We start from the raw sequence: 5,709 nt of genomic DNA, 5'->3' as shown, positions 1-5,709 counted from the left end.
TTCTTTGTAAGTCTTGCTCCTGCCCTCCTTTCACTTAATGTGGGTATGCAACAGTGTGCATTTATAATGATGGAGCAGGTATTTTATTCCATTTCAGAGCTACAGAATGGAACATAATGGGAAGAATAGGGAAGAGGGATGAATAGGTTGTGTCATACCTTCACTCTGTGAACAGGCACTCTTTTAGTGGAATAAAACTGTCCATTCCCATCCTTATAAATATTGTACCAGATAGACATTAATTTAAAAACTCTTAAGTTTTATAGCTGGCATTATCAGTCTGACATCTAACTCATTTATACAAGCTTCCATCGTGAGGGATCCCTGTTGAAACCAGAGAGATACGAAAACATTGTGATATGTCAAAGTAATTTAGCATAAAGCAATCCATTCATATCTCAGATCTTTGAAGGATCCATCCAATTAGTCTTATTCCCAAACCTTTCCTGATACTTTTATCCTTTGCTAATATGTATGTAGTTCCCTTTAGAAATGTATTATCAAATCTACTTCCAGTCCTCCTTTATCAGATAATGAATTGTAGATCTTAAAAACTTTCGGGATAAAACAATGTTTCACCACCTGTCTGAATTATTGTGGCAATCAATTTAAATCTCTGTTCTCTGATTGTTAAGACTAACAAGGAATCTCTTACTGCTTCTGTCAGAACCCATTCTAGACAAAATTCCCTTGGAATTCGAAGTTTCTGGATTCTTGTGTCTAACCTTTACAGAAGTGAGTCGACTATTAGAAGTACAAATTACAAATTCAGAGAACCTTGCAGTTTCTGACCCAGTGACTGGCTTTCACAGGTACCAATGGGCATCAAAGAAGACCTTTGCACTTTGAGAATATAGTGGAAGTCATTCTGGTATAAATTGGCTCATATTCCTGCTCTCTCAAACATACATATTCGAGCTGTTTGAACAGTCAAAATCATTCTAAAAACTAAGATAGTTGGAATGACTCTTAATGATCGATGTTTCAGTGGCCTGATATTAATAGCGTTTGTAGTTCCCTGACAGGATGATTATTAATATCATGCATTTGTTCACATTCTATTTGAGGACCATATCAGCCAATCTCTTTCCTGATTAATTAATATTTTTGACATTAGTAAGTATACCAGGTACAACAGGTAAAGGTTTGTGCTCTCAGACATATTAGTTTATGGTGGCATTTCAGATGATGAATGGGGAGAGCTTACAATGGAGCAAAGTGCCAGCACTGTCCATGAGAAGCAAAAGGTGAAGTGGGCACTAAGCAGGGAACAAATGTTTTCTCAGGCATAGGAAGGAAGGTTGCTACAGGGACAGAGTCAAAGGATCAGATGTAATCTTGATAAATGATAGAATAAGCACAAAGATCAAATGACTTCATCCTTTTCCTAATTTGAATGCTGTGCTTCACTTTTATAGCTTCCAGTGTGCAATCAAAATATCCCAATTAGTGGCAGACCTGACTCCAAATAAAATGAAAAATTACCTTAGCAAAAGAAGTTATACTTGAAGCTTGATCTAAATATATCGAATGAAATATTAAATACTGATTTTTTTTTTGTAATTGAGTTAAATTAATCAACTCCTCCAATAAGCAGACAATTCACAAATTACATCTTAATCTAAATGACAGTAATAATCCATGGTATGTGACATTGTAATTGGTATCATGATTCTGAATAAATGGTAATTTTTCTCTTCGGAGGAGAAGCATTACCGAGCAAAACACATGCTTAAGAATGTCCAAAACCTCCAGATGTCTCCAAATCAAGACATTGGTGTTTTTTTAAAAAAAAACAATGAGAGTAAAGTCCTGTGAAAGGAATTGTGCTCCATCACTGATGTAGGGTTAGAGTTGCGGAGGTGGACTCAAAAACTGATCCCGTTCATCATTCAGTGTAATCCTTGCCGTATTTTATTTCACCTCAGTGCTATGTTTCTGCATGCACTCTGTGCCCCTTGATGCCCATAATATTTTAATACAGGTAGTTCTACTGTAACATGCATTTGCATACACAAGTTAATTGTAAGGTGGCTAATAAATTAGGGAACACTATTTGCCTTATGTGGGCTGCTTTGATTATAATGAGATCACAATTGGGAAAACATTTAAATCTGCGCTTTGAAGGCTACTACATCTTGTTCTGCTGCAAAAGCACTTTCTTAGAAAAAGGTTTCTCTGGAACATAACTATCGCATAAGAGCAGGGCTACCTGCATCTAAAATTTAACAATCCATTTTGGCTCTACTTTGAGTCTGAACAGACCCTGGGATGGAGGCTTCCAAGGATTGACTTTTTTGGATGAAGAAACGTCTTCTCATCTCAGTAGTAATTGGTCAGACACTTATTTTGAGAATGTGATCTTTAGCTGGACAGCCCCCCAGGCAGGAGAAACATCATTCCCACACCTGGCTTGTGGAGCCACAAAAGAATTCTGTGCATTGATCACTTCTAGTTCATATAAACCCTTGCGAGCTTGGTTTCCTCCATTCGTTGCACCACCCTCAACCCTAATGACATGCCCAGCATCCCAGAAAACTTATCTTCTCATCATATCAGATCTTCTGTTGCTTTGGTTTGGAGAGGGTGTTTCCTAAAAGTGTGGAGGTCTAGGACAAGAGGGTACAGACTTGGAATACAAGGTCATCCCTTTAGAACAGAGATGGCGAGGAATTTTTTTCAGCCAGAGGGTGGTGAATCAATGGAATTCGTTGCCATAGACTGCTGTGGAGGCCAAGTCATTAGGTATATTTAAAGCACAGGTTGATGGTTTCTTGATAAGTTAGACCATCAGAGATTACAGGGAGAAGGCAGGAGAATGGGATTGAGAGAAGTAATAAATCAGCCATGATGGAATGGCTGAGCAGATTGATGGGCTGAATGGCCTAATTCTGCTTCTATATAGAAAACATAGAAACATAGAAAACCTACAGCACAATACAGGCCCTTCAGCTCACAAGGCTGTGCCAAACATGTCCTTACCTTAGAACTACTTAGGCTTACCCATAGCCCTCTATTTTTCTAAGCTCCATGTACCTATCCGGGAGTCCCTTAAAAGACCCTATCGTTTCCGCCTCCACCACTGCCACTGGCAGCCCATTCCATGCACTCATCACTCTCTGCGTTTTAAAAAAAAACTTACCCCTGACATTTCCTCTGTACCTACTTCCAAGCACCTTAAGACTCTGCCCTCTCGTGCTAGCCATTTCAGCCTTGGGAAAAAGCCTCTGACTATCCACACGATCAATGCTTCTATCTGATGGTCTTATGTTCATATATTGTTTTATGATATAGAAGGCATTAATTTCTTATATATCACGTTTCCCATATTCCCAACAAGACTATCCTGACTCATAGAACAATCCTATTCATCCCAGTGTCCCGCTTATTGGTACCCATTCTCTCTCACACATGTCTATCAAATCTGTTCTGATTCCCCATTTACCCATCTGCACAGAACAATTTACCCATCTGCACATATTTGGGATGTGAGAAGGAACCTGAGCATCTGGAAGAAACACCCATGGTCACAGGGAGAATGTGATAACTCCAACATTATAACTGTAGTCACTACCTCTTGAGGAGAAAGATGCTTTATAACCCAAAGCCCATCACTTGTTCTTTACCAAGTCCCACATGTTATTATTAGGGAATATTGGGTCACAGGGAGAGTATGCAAACTCCACATGGACAATACCAAAGGTTCAAAGGTCCAATTTAATGTCAGAGAAATGTATACAATATACATCCTGAAATGCTTTTTCTTCACAACCATCCACAAAAACAGAGGAGTGTCCCAAAGAATGAACAACAGTTAAATGTTAAAACCCCAAAGCCCCCCGCTCCCCTCCCTCCTGCGTGTAAATGGCAGCAAGCAACAATCCCTCCTCCCCCCACCAGCAAAAAAAAGCATTGGCAACCGCCACTGAGCACTCAGGCGTGAGCAAGGCAATGGCAAAGAGACAGACTTGCAGTTATCCCAAAGACTTCACATTTCACTCAGACTCCAGGCACGCAGGCGTAGATATTTCGACTCTCCTGACGGCACACAGGTCTCCTGCCGTGACACCGACCCTCGATCCACCTGTCTCCAGAGCTCTGAGATCCTAGGCTTCCAAATCCGAGTCGGACTCTTAGGCCGAGCCCTCAGCGTGCCGAACAACGGCCAGTCATGAAACCCTGAGAGTGGGTCCCATTCTCACAAAGGGCCAAAGTCAGCATGTAACTCCAGGTCAGGGTCTTCAAAAGAACCCGGAAAGGGAAAATGAAGATATTAAAGATGGAAATAGAGCTGTTTCCAAAGATGCAAACAAAGGAGTGGCCTTTTAGCACCATCATGACTCAGCTCCACCTCCAAAACGAGTCATGATCAAATCTAGATCACTAGAGCTGTAAAGGTTACTCTATTGATCAATACCTAGCCCTCAAAAAGCATCTTAACAAATTATCTGATTAAGATTGGTATTCATTGGAGTTTCCTGTGCTGACACTGACCATCGAATTTCCAACATTACGGCTGTAGTCACTGCCTCTTGAGGAGAAAGATGTGTTATAACCAAAAGCCTTTCCCTTGTTCTTTACCAAATCCTGTATGTCATTGTTAGGGAATAGTGCATATTTTTTTCTAATTTTGTATATATTCAACCAATGGATGTGGGCTTCAGAGGCTGACCCAGTGTACAAATGCCAACCCTAGTTACCCTTGAGAAGGTGAAGGTGAGCTGCCTTTTTAAACTGCTGTAGTCCTTGAGGTGTGGGTATAGGGAGGGAGTTTCAGGATTTTGACCCAATGATGGTGTAGGAGCAAGTGATAAATTTCAAGATGGTGTGTGGCTTGGAGGGCAGCACTCAGCTGCTGGTAGTCACCATGCTCTGTTCCTTCTAGCAGGCTGAGTTCTTGGGTTTGGAAGTGCTTTCTAAAGAGCTTCAGTGAGTGACAGATGTGCATCCTGCAGATGGTACAAACTCTGCCAGTGTGTGACAGTGGTGGAGAGAGTGAATGTTTCAGGAAAGGCTGTCTATGAAGTGGGCTACTATATTGCTGCTCCCATGTATAATGTGAAAAACAAAATTAAACTGAACAGAGTGTGTGGAGGGTGCCTGGAATGCACTGCCAGGGATGATGGTGGAAGCAGATACATTTAAAAGAATCTTAAATAAGCATATGAATGTACCACAGATGGAGGGGGATAAACTGTGTACAGGTAGAAGTGATAAGGTGTCGTTAGTTTATTATGTTAGGCACTACATCCTGTGCTGATTTCCTTTGATGACACATCGGTCCTAACTCAGGAAAATAACCATCAACATTTTGTTTGGCAGCATGATAAAATAACAGCCACCCAGCAAATTTGAGCCCTCCCATACCTCCAATAAGAGACTGATTTTCTAAGCAGTTTGATTTCTGAATACCCCTGTTGGTTGTTTGATACACTCTGTTACTGATCAACTGGAATTCATGGTGATCAAGTCTGTCACATCTTTCTGTTTTTTCTCTCTCTATCACCTCTGCAGTAGTTACTCTATTAAGTATAAGAATTTTTCAAAAACTGAATGACATTGACTTTCAATGTGAGACAGAATGCCTTGATCATCCTTCTACCCCATATGGAGCTGTAATAAAATACGTTTCATCTCACATAACATCCTAGACCTCATTCTGTGCTGTTGTTGACAGCTTGTTGGAAAAACATCATTTTTTTTTTGCTC

The sequence above is a fragment of the Mobula birostris genome, chromosome 5, assembly GCF_030028105.1.
Source record: "Mobula birostris isolate sMobBir1 chromosome 5, sMobBir1.hap1, whole genome shotgun sequence".
NCBI classification, from domain to species: Eukaryota; Metazoa; Chordata; class Chondrichthyes; order Myliobatiformes; family Myliobatidae; genus Mobula; species Mobula birostris.
This window is presented reverse-complemented; position numbering follows the sequence as displayed.